Source organism: Camarhynchus parvulus, chromosome 10, assembly GCF_901933205.1.
Source record: "Camarhynchus parvulus chromosome 10, STF_HiC, whole genome shotgun sequence".
Taxonomy (NCBI): domain Eukaryota; kingdom Metazoa; phylum Chordata; class Aves; order Passeriformes; family Thraupidae; genus Camarhynchus; species Camarhynchus parvulus.
This window is the reverse complement of record NC_044580.1, coordinates 16,979,510-16,999,786: the sequence shown is the minus strand read 5'-3', so window position 1 is coordinate 16,999,786 and position 20,277 is coordinate 16,979,510. Positions and strand designations below refer to the sequence as shown.

General features: G+C 41.3%; 1 protein-coding gene across 5 annotated transcripts in view; it reads right to left on the bottom strand.

Moving 5' to 3' along the window:
- The window catches only part of MEF2A (myocyte enhancer factor 2A), an 82,058-nt gene extending 64,739 nt beyond the window's left edge, over positions 1-17,319 (bottom strand). For 3 of the 5 annotated variants that reach the window (XM_030955541.1, XM_030955543.1, XM_030955542.1), the window contains exon 1: positions 16,999-17,317. The gene's annotated coding sequence lies outside the window, so the exon portion shown is untranslated. Of the gene's footprint in view, positions 1-16,998 lie in introns of all 5 variants that reach the window. The other 2 variants (XM_030955544.1, XM_030955540.1) reach the window with 2 other exon arrangements.
- Between the last annotated feature and the right edge of the window lie 2,958 nt (positions 17,320-20,277).

Below are 20,277 nucleotides of genomic sequence, written 5' to 3'. Positions count from 1 at the left end.
AGTATCATTAACTGGGTAGGGTATTCAACTACATTTGAAATCTTTTACTGGTTTATTAAACTGCCTGGATACACAGTAACTACTAGAACACATTTTAAATAAGCATAATTGCATATTGTTGCAACAATTTCAGAGCAGATGTTCTCCATAAAAGACAGTGATATATTAAAAAATCCCACATATTGTCTCTACATATATATTGACATGTCTAGAAATACACACACTGGCATATAAAAAGCACAAACAAATCTGAGTTGTCAAAATTAATGGAGCACACCCTAAAAATATTTCATCATCCTCTGTTACAATGCTTTAATATGTCATACTACAAAAGGACACCACTGCAGAGAATGCCAGCATAATGGAGTAAGGAAGGCAACTCTTCTAAAAGCAGCCTCTAGACCAACACAGCATCATGTATTCCATGGCTTCAGATTGGTGCCCTGGAGAATGCAAAGATAAAAGGCGAATAGACTAGATCACCAGGGTCAAGAGAGGTTATCTGTATTCTGCTGGAGGAATATGCACTAATCCTCTTCTTTTCCTAAGCACAGAGGAAAGCCTAACTCAAACACTTATCAGTAAGGGTGTAATCACAACAAGCTCCAGCTGACGCTGGAGGCAGAGGGAATCATACAGACCTTTGGTAAATATTTAGGCAGCTAGCCCACAAAAAAATCCTGGACTGTTGCTTCTCTAGTGCAACCATATCCACAGGGGGTAGGTGAAAGTTCTCACAGACCTACTTTAGCTGCAGTTGCATGTTTGCTGCAACCTAGAAGCACATCCTGACACTGCTCCTATTAAAAAGAAATTCTGTGAGATGGTTCATACTTCATTGATCTTCCCTGTCCATTGGTGGGGACAGCTGGAAACCGGACAGAACTACCAGCAGTTACCAGCTTACCCACAATAAAGATCTGCTACGGGCATACCAAGAGAACAGGGAGAGGCAAAGGTAGAGGTATGCCTGGATTTTGAGCAGATGATACTTTAAACTAGCTCATTATTCAGAGTCCTCCCTTAATTACTCTGCAGAGCACACCAGCATTTATCAAATAACACACTGTCACAAAGATACAGAATACCACATTTTTACAGAAGGAAATGATTATAACACTTTTAATTTCAGTCACCCAAAGGTTAAGCACCGAACTGTAAAATGTCTGCAGTATGGTCCTGATATATTGACCAGGTTTCATTTTGACATCAGAACTTCTGCTCTAAGGGACCATGTTGGAGGCACAAAATCATTTCTAATATAGGAGGCACTTATTTTTTAGCAGGAGAAACACTTCTATTAGGCACACAAAGAATATATATTCATGTAGTGTCACACATTAGCACATGATTGAGAGCCTTTATCCGGTCAAACAGCGTCACATGGACCAAGTGCTAACACACAGCAGAACTCTGCCTGAAGCTCCAGCATCGAATCTGGGCCATCCCCGCACTTCCAGGTTTCTGTGCAGCTGCTGGGAAGAGCTCCCCGCCCCCCGACCCAGGGGAGCACAGAAGCTGTCGCTGCGAAGAGCAAAGAAAAAAATCCTCCTCAAGAAGCATTCTTCACCTCTGCAGAGCTGTCACAAACGTAAGCCTGGCTGAATTATCACGTTCCAAACTTGGCATTTGACTTGCTACTGCTCGAATATTGAAGCCATCCCTTTCCTACCTGCATCAGAGCTGAACCCATTTCTTCATTACATCTTATTTGGTATTTTTTCCACATTGATGACTTAAGAGGTGCAAACATTCTGACCTGATATTAGCAAAGTCCCAGCATTGAAGAACAGCACAGCACAAGTCCCAGCACACCAGGAGTATTCAATAACTCACACACACACTGGATTCCTTTCACAAAAAGAACACACAGAACTAAAACCAAGAGCTGCACTGATTAAAAAACCCCAGAAAAGTAATGAAATAACTGAACCAGTAAACTTCCATACAAAGACAAAACCAGCAATTGGAATCTACAAATACAACTTGTCTACAGAAAACATATTTTTCATCTTTTTAAAGAACATGTTTCTGATTGCACAATTAAAAAGCAGCTTCCAAATTTTATCAATGCAGTAAAAACTAAATAAACAGTGTTTCTTCTGTAAGCAAATAATATTAAGGTGCCTTACAATCTTACATATCATATGCAACGAGTTTTGACTAAGAAAAATAAATGCTCAATATTATACAAAGCACAAAAAAATCCCACTGACCTTGGTGAAGGACTTGGAATTAAATTATCTGCAGCTGTGAAGTGCTACAGGTTACTCTTACTTCAGAAGCAAACAAAAACCATCAACAACAGGCAGAAATCAAAACCTATCCAACATGATTATCAACCAAAGTAGAGCTTGCATAATGTATAACTATGCAGATGCTCAGGCTTTCAGATCAGATAATAATTGTTTTATTTCTCCAAAAGTATTGGTACCTAATCAGTCAGTTTTGGAGCATCTGCTTTTTAAGACCCCAGGTGAAAAGAAGAAACAAAAATCTGTTAATGTAACATACCCAGCTGACAGATGCAGAATTGTATTCATGGAAACACTAAAAGCCACACCAGAAATGGAGGATATTAAGAAACGTAAAAGAAGATATACTTGCCAAGAGTAGAACCCACAATATTTGCTTTCTCAGGAGAAAATACACCAGCACTTTAATAGGTAAATCTGCCAGAGAACTCGCCATCTACCCACCAGGAAGTGAAATGAAAGAAAGCTCAAAAAAATAGCACAGAAAACAGAAGGGGGTGTGGTGGAAATACTTCTTGTTTACTTGCAACTATCTAAAAAAATTATAGAGAATAAAAAGCTGAAATCCAACATATTCACTCATCCAGATCATCACACCAAAAGCCACAGGCAACACAGCTTCAGCTGCTTCCAGCACTTGCTTTTAGCCAAGTCACACATCACCCCACACCTCCTCTACTCCTGCCCTGTCACACTGACACAGGACAGAGCTCGAGATTGTTCAGCTGCACCCAGGCAGGGACATGTAGATTAAGGCATTTGCACAGGGTCAGCAAGGAATCCACTACTGCAAAGGCAAGGCACCAATCTTAAATTTTCTCAACGGCAAAAAAATACTCAAAACAAGGCAAGGTCTGCCAGTGAAGTAACGTGCTGCTGATCTAATGGATTAGCAGGCAAGTTTGAGGCACTGAGGTCTTCCAGGTCACAATTTGCACTTTTAATTTAACCTACAGGTATCAACTAGAGAACTGAAAACAAATGCAAAACACAGCACTTGCACTAGAAAATTATTTCTCTTTTTTTATCTTGCATATTTATAAATAGCAAGAGCTGATGGAAGTAGCACTTGGCAGAATACAGTCCTCAGTTAAAGCTCTCAGAGTCAGGCATCCCTTTGGTCAGGTCAAATTACAACAGGTAGAAACTGCCACCATCATCATCCAGCCATTGCCACACTCCAAGACCTGTATGCTGCACTTCAGAAGCCTCTGTCACACATAAATACCAAAATTAAATGAAATTATTACATCCCCTGGTTTTCCCAATTTGTTAAAGGCCATCTGAGCCAAATCTTTCTTAGAACAGAGACATCAATCTAGACCACAGACAAGTTCTGGAACTGCAAGTTTTATTGAAAGCCACACGCTTCATTGTAGTTTAATCACCTAAATTAAATACAAAAACAAGATTTCAGTTTTTAAAAGGATGACTGACTTAAATTTGCCACATTAATCTACTTTTGAAGGCATTTCATGCAGCAACACTTGCTATACCAAAAAAAGAATTAGTATATTCTTACAACACACAAAAAATGACCAAAACACATCTAATAAAGAAACAAATGGAAAAAGAGTAAAAGTTGGTGGGTGCTGTCATTTGCTTTACTGGAACACATCAAATAATTTCAGCACTGTTCCGCTCAAGACGTAAAGAAGAGCTGAGACAGGAATTCACAGCTACAAACCACACGAGACCACGTCAGAAAATGTATCCACCTCAAAAAGCAGGTGCACTGCCATGCACATCTTGCTAGTGCATAATCACAACTGAACATATTAACCCAGTTTCCCAAAGCCTTAATGATGACAAATATGACACTGAAAACATGTTCTTCATTAAGAAACAGGTTTGCCCCATTTAGGTGCTACAACTAACGAGCATTTTGTAAAATGATGGATTTTCAAGCAGTAGAGATAATGAACTAAATGCTTTCTGTGTGCTATCCTAACATGCCCTGACTGGCACAGGTACATTAAACGAGTTTAAAGGTGTCCTGTATACATCTACCTATCTACATTTATCAAAACAGAGCTTTACTGTTGATCTGGGAGGGGATCTGAGGTCTGAGGGGATCAGGCAGACTACTTCCCCAAATTTGGACTAATCCAGAAGACAAATCTAATGAGCAATATTTTTCCTATTGTAGTCCCCTTCAGTACAATGCCCTGCCACTGTCTTTAAAATGACAGTGTTATTAAGATAAGTCCAGGAAGGTACTGTACAGGAAAAATCGGCAAGGCCTGTTAATAGGATACACAGACAGATGTGGGTGAAGGATCTTCTAGTGTAGGAGATTTCATATGTAAACTGCTTGAGACTAGCAAAAGAGCACTAGAACTCAGAAACACTTTTTTTCTAAATTTTCTTAAAATGGTATGGATACTATCATTCTTCATTATCCAAATGACTCTGAGCATCTCCAGATTGAGTCCATCTCCCCACAGGCAGAGTATGAACCCCAGGCAGTAAGAAGGCTGACACCAGAAATTGCAGAACAGCATCTCAACCCATTGGAACCTGAGAGTGGCAATCAAAGTGCAGATCTAAAGCTTCGTTCCTTAGATTGAACAGTGAGACTTCAATATTTATTGTAGGTCTAAAAGAGAAATGTACAGATTCACAAAGAATGACTGCACACATGCTCTCTAAACAATGCTAATCCAATTAGGTATCACTCATTTAGACAGATACATTGCTTTAATTATGCTCAAATTGTCTCCTATTGCTAAAATGAAAGTTAAATAATTTAATTTTGTATGTGAATACAGCAGAGGAGAAGGAGACAAAGACTTGGATTCAAAAGTTCATGTGATTGCCAAAAGGGGAAAAAAGACTGTTCCCTACACACTCAGGAACCATTAAAACCCTTCAGCATTTTTTGCCAAACATGGTTTCACGTATTTTTTACAGCGCTTCAAAAGGTTCTGCTAAGGCAACTTGTGTATTGACAATAATACAGCCACCACGCTGCATTATAAAGAAGACAATAGCAAGATCTGAGTAATGTGTATTAAAGAAAACACATTCACTACCATGGGAACCCTGTCAGAATTCACCACTACTGCAAGTCATCCACAGGAAGCTTTTCTGTTCTAGACTTCCCCTCCTAATAATCTCTCTACTAATACCCCTAAGATATAAACATTAACATTATAGCAGGGAACAAGCACACAGGCAACACCACTGGCCTACAGCATTTTCATCTAAATAGGTCTAACAGACACAAGGAGACAGTAGAAAGAATTCCAGAATAAGATCTCCACCACTTACATCATCAGTACAGCCAAGGATTTCACTGGAACATTGACACTAATTCACTGAAAACTCATTGTAAGCACAGTTAATGAATGTGGGAGAAACCAGGGAAAAAAGAAAAGAAAGGAAAAAACCCAACTCCATACACATAACACAAAGAACCAAGCATTACAAGAAATGTCCCAAATCCCACTGGAAGCTGACTTTATCTGAAGTAGTCTAGGAGGTTTCACTGGAATAAGTGGACCTTGTAAAGTATTTGTTACTAATTTTTTAGTAACAAACTACACCAGACTAAAATCATGCCTGGACCAAGGTTTTAGGATCCACAGCTTAAAGAGGAAGAGAAGCAAGTTCCCCCTCCCAGCCTCAGTTATAGTGCAACTCTATCTGCATGCATAAGGGCACCAGCAATTGCAACAAAATAAAACCAGAGTTAAACATTAAACTACACAGAGGACTTGCCTGGCTACAACCATTTACAGAAAAAGCTCAAGGAACATTGCAGCATATGCAAGACATCAATGTATAGTTAAAACTCCTTTTCTCACTTCCTGCATGGAGGCAGTACATCAAATCCACCTGGAAGAAGTCAAACATTACCAGAAGAATTTGTTTTTAACTATGTCTTGCAGAGTCCAAATTAGTTTTTCAATGAAGGTCTGTAAACTCAAATGTAACAAAAGCATCTCTGAGTAGATTGTTTTGCAGGGTTTGAGAGATGAAAATGCAGAACCTAAAAGCGTGAACAGAAGTTTCATTAGACTCCAGAATGAACAGGTATCAAGCCAAAGAGAACAAACCTTCCCTAAAAAGCATTTTACACATTGAAATAACAGAACTAAATTTCCTCCTTGAAGTCAAGACTAGCCAGTATTGGAGTGCCCTAGCATGAGCCACTATTTCAACAAATAGTGAGCTGTGAAATGCTGAAATCCATTTTTAATCAACAAAAAAAAAGCATGGTAATGGCACATAAGCTAAGGGAGTTTATGAATTTCAGAAAAAGTGCTCTTCTACTGAAATCTAAAGAAAGGGATGGGTCTCAGAAAATACAGAACAAATCACATCAAAAGCAACATCCTGAATGTACTGTAGACCCAGCTTCTTTCCCTGCATAGTAACAAGAAAAAAAAAGTATTCTAATCCCTTGTTCAAGATTGTAGCAACCACAATAGCAACTGCAGCAGCAGCTTTTCCAAGAAAGGCATTTTAAATGTAGAGTTTACCCCTCAGAACTGGTGTACCTACAACAATCTTCATAACACATGCAATTGTGCCCTTGTCTAAATTTGTATTTGTCTAGAGAGATGGAAATGAAGCCAGAAGACAAGACAATTATAGAAAGTATGAAACCCAGAGATACAGTCTCAAGGAAGTATAAATGTTAATGGTCGGACACTTCAAACTTTAAAGGTCTCAGACCTGAAACACTGGTAAGCTTGAACCAAGGCATCTGAGGTAAGATGAGGCTCTAAGGTGAAATGATTCTTTCTGAAGTGTGAGGGCTGATAAACAGAGCCAGACACTAAAGCTACAAATATAAAAAAGAACCCAAGGAAAGGAACTGAACTGGAACTGATTTTTTTTTGTTTCCATTTCATTTGTATCTTGGTTGAAACCAAAGAGAAGCTGCTTTCTAGTTACTTGATCAGGCTGTTGCCAAATTCCTGAAGGAAAACGTGTAAATCCTAGTACAGGTGAGCTGAATCATTCATGTTCAAGGTCCACTTATATCTTCACAAGATTTTCACCTACTCCTCCCTTCCTGCTGAGTGGCCCAAGCACTGACACATCTCTGTGGTTGACAGCGTGTGACTGGGGCTGGGCTGGCTGTCCCGTCATTGTCCCAATACTGCCACCAGATCAGACTATTTTAAGATAAGCTAATTATGCCACTGAAAAATCTTATAAGCCACTAAGACTAAGCAGAGGAGACCACGAAGAATTAAAAGCAGAGAAGCACAGGTTAGACAAAAGCAAGAACTGTGATCTCAGCTCTTGCAGATAAGCCTGGAGGATTCCTTGTCAGATTGCAACTCTGAATTTTAGGCTGTGCTTACTTTCTCCTGCTTCTACAGTCCTAACAAGCACAAAAGGAAGTTCACACAAAAGGCTGTTGCTCCTTACACATTCAGAAAATTAGTCATTCAAGCCTTAGAAAAACAACACACCAAGACCTTTGTGGTTTTCTTGTAGGCATTATCTACATGCATGCAAGACAGCTACAAAAACCAACTTAGGTGCCTTAAAACAAACAGATCTGAAGGAAAATCCTCAATCAGAATTTTGTTGCACAGAAAGATTTCAAGAAGTTTATCAGATCATCTTCTCATTAACATTTCATTCAAGGACTGAATGACTGAAAAGCAGGTAAAAACTTCTTTTGAGAACTACTCAGTCAGTATCCAGCAATATTGTGATAGGTTTTATTACAGAACAATTCAGCCCATAAAAAAAACTTGTTAAAAAAATTGGATCCAGAAAGCCCTACATAAAGTACAGATATAAGCATCACATGGGGGAGGAGGTGAGGTGGGGGCTTTAGATACATTTATTAATATATTTTAAGAAAATAGGAAGACACAAAGAAGAAATTCCAACTATCTTCCCATAAACTTACAAGCAGACCTCATAAAAACGAAGAGATATTTATTTTGCTGAATGAATTCCAGCCTAAAATGATATTTAGAACAAATCAAATACATTAAAAACAAGGCAAATTAAGAAACTGAACACAGTTTTAAATCACCCTAACTTTAAGTTTTATCTTAATAAAATTAAATAAAAACACTTAAAATAAGAGTTTGCTGATATTAGACTAGAGCATCATCAATGATGGCATTAAAACCCTGAAGACAGAACTATTTCCACAGCTTTATAACTTACTTTTTTAATAAAATGAGGTTACTTGACCACAGTCTATTCTCCCTCATTAATGGCTTCTGATTATATTGGTCAGTTTCAACCAAGTGCTATAGCAAATGCGTCGATTATTTTTGAGATTTCCCAAAAGTGTTGCAGAATTTTTGACCTGGAATTTGCAGAGAAGCCCTGGGCAGAGCAGTGCCCTGCAGTGACCAGAGGCAGCAGGTCCTGGGGGATGCTTGGGCAGTCAGCAGGCCCCTGCGCTCAGCCCGGCCACAGCTGGCACACATTTAAGATATGTGGAGAACTGAAGAGAAACACACTGAAAAGAGGGGGTATTCTAAAAGATCAGGGAATAACTGAAGAGTTTTAAAAAAATTGAAATTCTCCAGGTTTTATTATTTGCAAAATCACTTCTTTACTATTACAGTTTGGACTATTTTTAAATTTACTTCCACCACTTCTCCATATTTTAATAACATAAATGAAATAGGCTACAGAATACAGAATAAAAATTTTCATATACACACTGTCTTTGTTCTTCCCTCTTCCCCATACCATGCTTGGCTTGCACCTCAGCAACCCAGCCATAGAGCTGGAATCCTTTTATCTCATGCAATCACACTGGTTACTCTCGCCTAGAGCCAGGGTTAACAGGACAGTCTACAGATCCTTTAACGACAAAATGAGATGGTGAAAAGAATAAAACAAAAAGGCAGCAAAACCCAATGGCACCCAAGAGTAACGCCAGGTTGGCTGCAGCCTCGGCTTGCTCTGAAGCGTTTCCTCAGTGCCGTGGCAGGAGCTGATGGTTCCGCTCATCGGAGGCTCGGCCGAGCCCCCGGGGCTGCACGGGCACGCCGGGATCAGCAGAGGGAGCTGCGGGGGCTCCAACGGGGCTGCACGGGGGATCGGGGCTCGATCGCAACTCCCCACTCGGGGCAAGTCCTGCCCTCAGCTTGGAAGAAAAAGCAGCTTTTGCTTGAGTCTCTTTGTAGGAACCTTCCGATCCCCTCTCAAGGAAATGACTGTCACTTCCTGCTGGAATCTGGTGCAAGTTTTACATAAGCACCTTGTGCTAACACACGACTGGTTGTAAATACGTGTGTGACAGTAACGGGGTGCACAGACTATTTCAGGGCATCCTCAGGAGAGAAGTGTAAAAACAAGGATGTCACCACTAGGCTTAACTCGGCAGGACAGCAGCCCAACTCCTCAGCAAAAACACGAGGGGAAAGCTACAAACAGAGGCACAAGGGTCTGCAAAGCACTGAAGCAGAGCCGCGTCCCAGCGAGGGCAGGCCGGGGGATCTGCAGGAACATTTACTGGAAGCAGCTCGGGGATCACTGGGGATATCGGGTTACATTGCATCCCACCGGGAACCCAAGTCTCCTCTGGAGATAAGCCTAGGGAAACACGCAGCCAGGAGTCACCAGGAGCATCAGAATGCCATGGCAGAAGCAGTAGCTGAAATTTGCAACTCTCCCATTACCCTGTTTCACCTCCTGAACAAACCATTAGTCTTTTACGGTACTTTCCTCCTATTTTGCATATGGCACCTAAATGACTCCAATATTCAGGAACATTCCGTTTTAAAATCCAGAATTTCCGATCGTTTCAACACCACATTTTACTAGTTTCTCGAAGATACTGAGTTACCAGTGATAAACAGAAACAATGACCATTAGCTTTTTCCTTTTCATAGGGAAAAAAACCCCATCATTTATCAATTAAGATAATTCTTGTTGTTTCTGCCCTCCTCGAATTTCATCTCATATTAAACCCAATACAAAGCCTAGAGAGTTGTCTTAAATGTCTCTGTGCTTCACTAAGAACAAGTGCTTTCTACATGATTTTGTAATACAGATTTGATAAAATAGTTTTTAAATTTCAGTTGTTCCAACTGATAATTTTTCCTTTTTTTTTAACAGCTATTCAGGTTAGCAGTTTTCATATTTGTGACAAGGGAAACAACAAGCACCTATTTAAAACTCATTATTATTCTGTGACATCCAAAACCATTCCATGTTCCACATGCTCCTCGGGAATCTTCAGGGCATTTGTGTTCATAATTACAACTTCTGCACATCACCCATATTCCATATCTCCAATATTCAACAAATTCTTGCTTTCATCAACTGACCACATCTCTCTTCAGCCATCCATGATTTTGTCTCCTTCCCTGAAGGAGGAGTTCTAATTTAGTGCTTCCTAATGGAAACCATTAATACTTTTACTGCTGGCACTTTTTTCAGAGCCCAACATCTCTCAAAGCAAAGATCTTCACATACATTTCAATGACAAAAATGTAAGACACCACCATTTGGAATGCTATGAACAAAGATAAGGAGGACAACAAGAAGACAAAACATTAAAACCCCAACACTTAAAAGAAACACAGGAGGATATTAACAAAGTCTCTCAGAGGAAATCATTCTTCTGCACTCAAAAGCTTCAAATCCCTGAAGCCAAATATTCAAGTAAATATGTGTATTATTAAACTCAGACTAACAAACATAATTTGACAGCCTATAGGCTCAAAAATTGTAGAAGTGCGTGCTTTTCCTTTTTTGTAGGATCAAGTGAAACAAATTATCTTGTGCTGTACCTCTGACTTCTCCTCTTTTACCCTGAAACCAAGGGGATTCTGAATATAGATTTAAGACACCTGACTTAATTAAAACCTCATACCATTACACAATAATTTCAACAGCTTCAAGGAAAAATAAAAATTCTGAAAATTTCAGTTTATTACCCTCAGTGCCTGACAAGATAATAAAAGAACAATGATGATGGAACTTCCCCTTTTCTCAAACACTCTCAGAAGACTCATTGCTTTGAAAGCTCACACTGGAAGAAGCAACATTTTTAAACTGCTCTTACACCAAATTATTAGCAGTCATTCTTGTCAGCTCACAGCTTTTAAAACAGGATGCATGCACTCATATCAGGAAGAGGCAGTTGCTTGTGAAAGAATGATACCAAAAACAAGATGTCCCTCATGCTGATAACCTCATACAGTGCATCTGAGCTATACCATACAAGTTTTCCACACGATGGTCTATTAAATACAATTCAAAAAGCATCTGGAGAAAGATAACCACTTAAAAACAGTCACTTTCTTTGATATCTGAGGGGGGAAAATATTACAACTTTTTTTCTCAGCTCTTGGACTCAATTATTGCAGATTTGGTGTGATACAGGGTGTAAAGTCACATTATCCTGACACCTTCCAATAGTTTCTCTAATGGACATTGCCAAGACAAGTCTGTTGTGCCCTTTATGACCCCTCACCTTTAGGACATGTGTGTGTATCTGAGTCCCTGAGGGTTCAGCCTCTTGCTAACTCTCTTCTCTCACAACTGTTTCTAATTCTTCCATATCATAAAGAACACTAAAACAATCTCCTCTGGATTCTATTTTTCAATTCTGTATGCCACAATCTTCAAGAAAGAAATGTGTAACAGCACAGCCCCAGCACAGCTCATTTACAGACATGCTTACACAATTATCTAGCTAAAAGTTTAATAATTTAATCCCCTTGAGCTTCCAAACACGAAGCGATCACAGAAAAGGAAAAGATCAGGCCTGTGTATATTGGTATAAAACCTCAGCTCTGGTCCTGACCACAGCCTGCAAGTGTCACTGCACGTACAGATGACACATCTGCTTTACATATTCTCACAGGTCTATGGTGAGCTTTCAAACAACAAAAATAACACCAGTCCAGTCCATGAAATCCTAAATTACAGTGTCAGAAGCAATCTGGTTTTCAAATAAAACTGAGTTACACAAACACTCAAAGAGATTTGAACTAAATGGGAAAAAATCCTTCTTCACCTCTATTATCATCATAAAAGTATCACGAGCACAAACCCATCCATTCTACACACCCACTCCTAGGTGATCTCTGACCATGACACATTTTTCTCTGAGTCAATTTGCTCCTGATTAGAAAAAAAGGAAAAGATGCTTTGTCATCAGTGCCTGGTACACAGACACCTACAGCAAGCACCTTTCCACGGCTCTGCTTGGCTGCTAATTCCTAGCACCTACTTTTTATCTTACTATACTTCAAATAGGCATGCAACAATTCTCAGTAGCTCCTAGTGAAATCACAAAGCAATGCAGAACACATTTTCAAGTTTCCAGGTTGGCCCATAAGGACTTTGCCAGAATTCAAAAGCTCTCCAGGGACAGAAGCAAATATAACTGGGAGACCTACCTAATTAAGCATCACTAACATTTTGAATATAAAGTAGTTAATTCCCTGAAAAATAATTCAATTAATCACACTCTTATTAAGAAGGATGTATTTTCTTGTGATCATAGAGGCACGCTTGTACTGCTACAACACACGGAGCAAAGTGCTCCCATAGAAAAGGTTCTGTATTCCCCTGCACTACAATTTGGAAAAAGACTGGTCACAAACTTTAGCCTGCCTTATTCTAATAAAATTCCTTCCTAATTCTTCACTGCAGACTCATATTAAGAATAAAATGAGAAAATATATATAGATATATACATAAATATATATATATTCTATATATAATTTAAAATATTCTAACTAGGTGATTATCTTGGACAGGCAGGGGTGAAATCTCAGGAACAGAGGAGTCTTGCAAGATATTAATTCCTCTTTAGTGTCAAATGGAAGTGAGAGTACACAGTACAGGGGTTTATTGTTCTAAAGAAAGTTATATACTAAATACAAAGAAATCTAGAAACACTGCTACAGAACAATTAAACAGAAGCCAAAACAATACCATTGATTTAAAAAAAAATCAATGCCTTAATATGGAGGAAAAAAATTTCTTCTTTTCAACTCCCTAAGCAGTAACTTGAAAGATCAAGTGTTAAAATAAGAAAGCACCAGATGAGGGGAGTGGTCAGAGGCAGAAATCTAGATCAGATGCTTACTTTCAAATAAACAAAGCAAAATCTCTTATTGCAGACGACAAGCTCATTATTTATTAGCTGGTGCTGTACCTCAGAACACATGCAGGGGGGAGGGGAGCTGTCATATTACACAGGCTGGGCTGAACTCTCAGTCATACTATTTTGTTCTGTTACACCGGACACTGCATCAGGGACCTAAAATGTATTTTGATCAGCTGTCCAAAAAAATTCCTCAAGTTTTTTACTGGAAGGTCAACAAAGCTAACTTGGGGGAGAAGTGAAAGAATGTCTTGTGTCATCTCCCAAACCTCCTAAGACACCCGAACCACCTTGCAAACATCCAGGGGAAAAACCAGCTACCTTCAGTTATTTCACATCGGAGTGCACCTTAAATCAAGGGGATTCTGAGTATAAATTTAAGACACCTAAATCAAAACCTCATACCATTACACACCTTCAAAGTCTTTATTCACTTCAGTGGCAGGAGCAAGCGTTAAACTATCCCCTCATCAGCAGCACCTCAGTAACAGTGACAAGTCCATTCAGGTAATCACTGCTCACCTTGCAGTGCACAGGAAGGCACACAAGAAAAAGGGAGTGCTATGTTTATATCCCCTGGTAACTTCACCACAGCTGAAAGAATCAAACCTGAACACAAAGCCCCAAATTCACCCATATATATTATCACAGACAGAGATTCTGACTTTTGTTCCATTTGATCCATTGAAGAACACATTATTACACATATGAAATAATGTCTTTCCAACACAATAAATGTGAAACCTTAAAGCGATTTGTGCATTAAGAAGCACATCCATTGCCACATGATGTTCCAATTAATTCAAAGGAAGATTCGTTGCAATGAAAAGGAAAAGCAGATCCCAGTGCTTTGCACACATTACCAGGCTGCTGTCAGGACTGAGTAGGCCTAAAGCCCAAGGTTTATACAGAATATTTAATCCTTTAAAAATAAAAAATTAAGAATTTGGTGAGGCAAGTAAAATGTGCTAATGGTAATTTTTAGAAAACATATTCTTTTAAAAATTCAACTCAACCCCACAGACCTCTCTCAAGCTAGGCATAACAAACCACAGTTATAACTAATTCAAGATATTCCTTATTTAGGAAAAAAAGTTGCCAAACTAATACAGATTTGCTCATTACACAGCATTAGACTACACTTCTTTCAGTACTCTGGAGAATTAATCAGCTGTGTTTTGTTAGGAGGGCATGGCTGAGAGCAGGCAAGGTAGCACGGCATTGTTCACAGAGCAGAGTGGTGCCTCCAGGCTCTCTGAAGCAGCACTTGGGCCCAGAATATACAGAATGACATCAACAAGTTATCTGAGAAACGTGGCCAACATTCTAAAATAAACCCATAAAATCTCTGCTGCCCGCATTAACCAGTTTAAGGTGAACCACACACACTTCAGCTCAAAGGTTTCTAAATAAGATGAGTCTTCTGCCATAATGAGCCGTTTTGTTCTCCAGAATTATTTCAAGTTTGAATGCAGCCATGTCCTCCTTATTGTGCTACTCCAACATGACTCAATTTCTCTAAGTTCATAAAACTCAGTGTTCGCTTTCTTCTCCATCTGTGGTTTCACAGAGAAAGAAACTCATATTAGAGGGCTCTAAATGCAGGGATCTGCACATATGCACAGCATTCCATGGCACCACTCACTCAGAGGTGAGCAGTGACCACATCGGTTTAAACACACACTGAGAAAACAGAGCAGGACAAGCCAACAGCAAAAAAGCTGATGTATTTCCACCAACATCTCCAAATGTCTGCTCACAAATAAATCCCAGGAACGCTGCAATGCTCACACTGCTTCAGATCAGCTCCTGGGGCAGAGAGAAGGAGTTTCATGCACACAAAAACTGTCCTGAGCTAGAGCCTGTCCCTGACATTGAGGGATTCTTCCCATTTACCGACGATCCCCCTCTGCCACTACACGTGGACTACACCAACTACAGATGTGGGAAAGAATTATGGAGGAGAAAAATAACCGACCAGGGCACTGGACTATTTTCTTTATGAAATTCCAAACTGAATGTCCTCAGTCAAAAAAGGCTCATCTCCAGCTGCACAGCACCACCATAATCCCTTAATATCTTGACAATTTGTTCCATTCCCTTATTTTTGATTTGCTGGCTTAACAAGTATAGAACTTTAAAATATCATTTAATAATGATACCCTTAGCGAACAAAAGCACCGACATTACATCCTTTATTATAATTTATTATAATCCTTCTAAATTATGTAATTGAATAACATGTCATTTTGCACATACTCTAACACCTCAGTGAAAAAAATAGTTTAAATGAGGAACTTCACACTTCTCCCCCAAATGCAAATCACCTGTGAGATATGAGGGGAAAAAAACCTAAATATTACATTCTCACACGTAAAAGGCATTTTAAATAATTTTAAATACAGACAGAATAGATGACAGGAATGTTGCCCTGACATCTTTTGCACAGGTATTTAAATACCAGATACGAATAAGATACCAGAATTATCTAACAAAATATAGCTGGCTACTTCTTAAAAAAAAATTGCATAAGGAACAATTGTGTGTAGACAGTTCACATTATAAAGGTTGAAAGCTCATAGCCCTCTTCATGCTAGATAAAAATTTCTCAGACTGTGAAAACGGTTGAAAATAAATACATTTACATTATCAATTCCATACCAAACCACTTAATTTTCCTTACTACTGTTTACAAATTATTCCTTTTCCTTCCTCCTTTGTACTTCCCAAAACCCCTTTCCCCCACCGCTCATAACAATTTTAGTCGTTGTATGGCTATGGGACACAATGTTTTTATACTAAACAATTGAAAAAAACCCTCTTCTTAAATTATCTCTTTTTTCCCCTACACAACTCAATTTCTCAACTCTGAAATTAATCACCTGTCAAACAAGGCACTATGGTCAGTTTTTCTGAGCAATTCCACTCTCCTCGCCGCTTAGCATCCCAAAAGCAGGTAAAAATTTATTGTAAAAGACAGTTCCATAAACTTAAAAAAATTAGTCTTCCCAGGCAGCAGCGGACCAGTCCTTTTTCCTCACGACTTCTGCCGCCGAACACAAAACCCTGCTGGCAGCACAACCCCGCTGTACCTTCAGCCTTCTCCCTCTGGACAGAACAGCCTCGGGTTCACAGCCCAGGAGCGCTTGTCCCCCTGCCATTCCCAGCACACCTTCCTGCGGCGCACACTCAACTCCTGAACCGTTCCCAGCTCCCCCGGCCGACCCCCGGCCGCTCCCGCATTCCACGGGCGGGCTCCCGGGGAGCCTTTTCCTGTCGCTTCCCCGCTCGCTGCGATGTCGCCTTCCCCAGCGACACCCAGCACAAAGGGTCCTTTCCCCGCACCCCGGGCGCTCCAGGGCCGCGTACCCCACCCTCCTCGGCTCCCTCCCGCCCGGTCCCCGGGCAGCTCCGCCGGCCTGGCCTGTAAATGTCCATCCCCTCCCTCAGGAAGTTCTGGGAAGGCCCCGGGAACTCGCCCACCACGGGACCCCGCCGGCTCCCCCCGCTCCGCTCCCTCAGAGCGGGATGGGGCCGGCGGGGGGGGACCCTCCTTCCTTTCCCCGTTCTCCTCCCGCCAGTCCCTCGGCCGCTGCCCCCGACCCCGGCCGAGCCTCGGGCTGAGGAAACGCGCCCCGCTGGCCGCGCGGAGCCGGGACCCCGGGACCCCTCGCTCACCGCCGCTCCCCGCTCGCTCCGCTCCCGCCGCGGCTCCTCAGGAGACACTGACACCGGCGCACGGATACCGCGCCGCGCTATTTTTGGGAAACAAGGCCCGACCGCGGCCGGAACTACAGCTCGTCACACTCTTCTTCCAGTGTCCTTCCGCACGTTTCTCCGCGCAGCTCCGGCAGGGCCAAGGGTGCTCAACGGCGCCGGGCAGGGGCGGAACGGACCGGGGATAGCGGGGAGGGGCGCGGTGATCCCGCGGCAGGCGGTGGGACGGGCACGGCCGCGCTCCGCACTCGAGGCATCACCGGATTACTTTGTTGGGCCGGGGAGCGGCCGGGCCTACATTCCTGCCCGCCGACCCGCCCCGGAGTGACGGCGTGCACAGCCAATCGCACCGCCCGCGCAGGACAGCCCGCCAATCAGCGCGCAGTTGGTGGGCGGGGCGTAGCGAAACGTGGACGCCTTGAGTGACATCGGAGCGCTCAATCAGAAAGGCGGGGAGGGAAGCGATAACCAATCAGAGCCCAGTGGGGGCAGGGCCGTTGGGAAGGGAACGCCCCTCCTGGCCGAGCTCGGCGGGCACGCATGCGCAGAGCGCGGGCCCGGGTGGGCCGGTGGTGACGCAGCGGGCCCGGCCCGCCTTGAGCGGCGCCTGCGCCACCGCGGGGCCTGCGGGGCTGGAGCGCGGGTTTGGGGCAATAACAGCGAGGCTCTGGGGCAATAACAGCGAGGCTCTGGGGCAATAACAGCAACTCCGGGGAGCGGGGCCGGTGACCCCTCCTGAGCCTGCAGCACGGCACTGCCCCCGCGGATAAACAGCTCAGCGGGCCCTGTGTGTCACCCTCTGAAACCACCACCGCCTCCCCAGCACACACACATATATGTAGTGTATGTGTATATATATAAATACACACTCTATTCTCTATAGACACATTTTTATATATGGTGTATCTATAAACACACAGTGTCTAGTATATGGGATATATATACAATATATAAAATATATCTATTATGTATATATACACACTAGATATATACATATCTAGTAGATATTATATAATTGTGAGAAATAGCCACTGGTAAATTTGAACAAGGACAAGGTTGTAAAAGCAAAACTATTAATAGAAAGTCATTACACTATTAAATATATAAATATATAATATTTTTATAGTATATATGCTATACATAATATATATTATAAATACATGTATGGTATACAGTAAATATATACTATATTAATTCGACCCTAAATATTAATTATATACAATATATCTAATTGTATGTATAGTGACTACTGTACAGATATAGATTTTAAATTAATTTTTAAATAAAATAAAATTAATAAAATTAATTTAGTAAAATAATAATTAAAATTAATTTTCAATAAAATATATTTTCTGCCTGGCTTGCTGTGACTCTCCCGGCTCTGAGGACATGAGCTGTGTCTCCACGTTCAGACAAAGGTGACAGTCCACCTCAGTTCCAGCTCCGTGCATCCATCCCCACCTCCCATTATCTCAGCCAGAGCTGCCATTAATTCTGCTCTAAGCAGAAGAGACTGCTCGGGAATCCAGAATAAAAGACATCAAATGGGCGTCGTTCTCCTTCACAGAAGGCGGCAGCTGAAGAGCGACCCAAAAATAAAATTTTGATGATAAAATGATACTTGCCAAAAATCATCTGCGCTCTACAGCTCTTCCAGATTTATCCTGTGAGATACCCACAGGCTCAGAGTGGAGCGACAGGAGCCATTTCACAGCTCCAAATCACTGCAAAGGGCACATCTCTAATCAGGACACCAGCACCAAGGGTGCTGTCTCTGAAAAACAGAGATCAGAGGGGCCCTTTGTATTTTAGAATGGTGTCATTAACTGAACACAAAAAGGTAACTCCACAGAAGGTTGGGGAATAGGATAGCAGGAATGATGACAGAAACTCCCATCGGGCACGGGTGGTGACCATGCCATGGGATGGGAGAAGGTGGATCCTCCATGATCGTTCCCAAAAAGTGAATGTCAATTTCTGTTGTCCATTCCCAGAAGTTTAGCACAAATGGGAACAGTAGTTCTCAGCTCTAGAAATGCTGGAGTTCAGGGTTTGTGATGTACAGATTAGTTTGGATTTAAGAGTGCAGCCCGTGAATAAGTTGAACAGCTTCTGAAACATCCACCTTTTGTTCAAAGCAGAGGTGCAAGAATAGACACTTCTTCTTGTGGATCTAAGAAAGAGATTACAAGAAGTGAGAAAGACAACAAAATAGAAATATTTGCCATCTACAATCATATTTCCAAACTGCTTGTTGCTGATCTGTAATAATCAGGAAGATATTTAAATCCACACAGTTTTGTTTCAATTTCAAGATGAACAGTCAAAATGTCATTGATTTTCATATGAATAAGATTTATTCTCTCCTTCCTCACCATACCTACCATCCATAATACCTGTAAGGTCTATTACTAGAATCTAATGATTAATACCACAAAATCCTCTCTTGACAGCAATATGCTGAGAAGATGTTAAGATAAAATACTGAATATTTAAGCTATAAAAGTCAGTGGGAATCTGAGTAAGACATTGAAGCAAGGCCTGAGCAAGGACTTCTGGATATACTCATGAATTATTTTCAGTACATATGATTCCAAGCTGGCAAAAAATAGAGCAGGAAGCCAAAGAGATAAATAATTGGTTCTAATCTGTCCTTTTCAGTGGCACCACAAGAGTAAGCAGAGCATGTGTTGCTCAAGGGATTTCTCTATGAGCCTTGCAAACAATGCCTCAGGGGCACAGAGCAGCCTCCTTCCCACTGAAATGCTTTCCTGCCCTGCTGGAAACACTGCCCTGTGTAACAATTGAGAAAAGGAAGTGCAGAATTCAGGTTGCAGTTGAAATTCCAGATGTTTTTTTCCATGTGTGATGATGTGCTGCCACATCTGCTCCTGCAGAACACTCCTGGGACTGGTGGGGAACCAGGATGGGTGGTGGGGAGGGCACAGATGTCCTGATGTGTCACAGTGAGTGACAAATGTCACCCCTCAGGCTGACACAAATAAAGTCACAGAAGAGTTGGTGCATCAAAATCCTGAAATCACTCCCTGACCTGATGGTGCTGCAGTGGGTTTAATTTCCAGGACAACTGCAAAGACCAAATTCTCCTGGATAATACAGAAGAAAAATGTACACTGCAGAGAAAAAATGGCAATCTTTGTAAGACTGGAGAAGCAGCAACATAAGAAAGCCCCAGAGAACATCACACTGGAGTGTCAATATGACAAGGGAGAAATTACC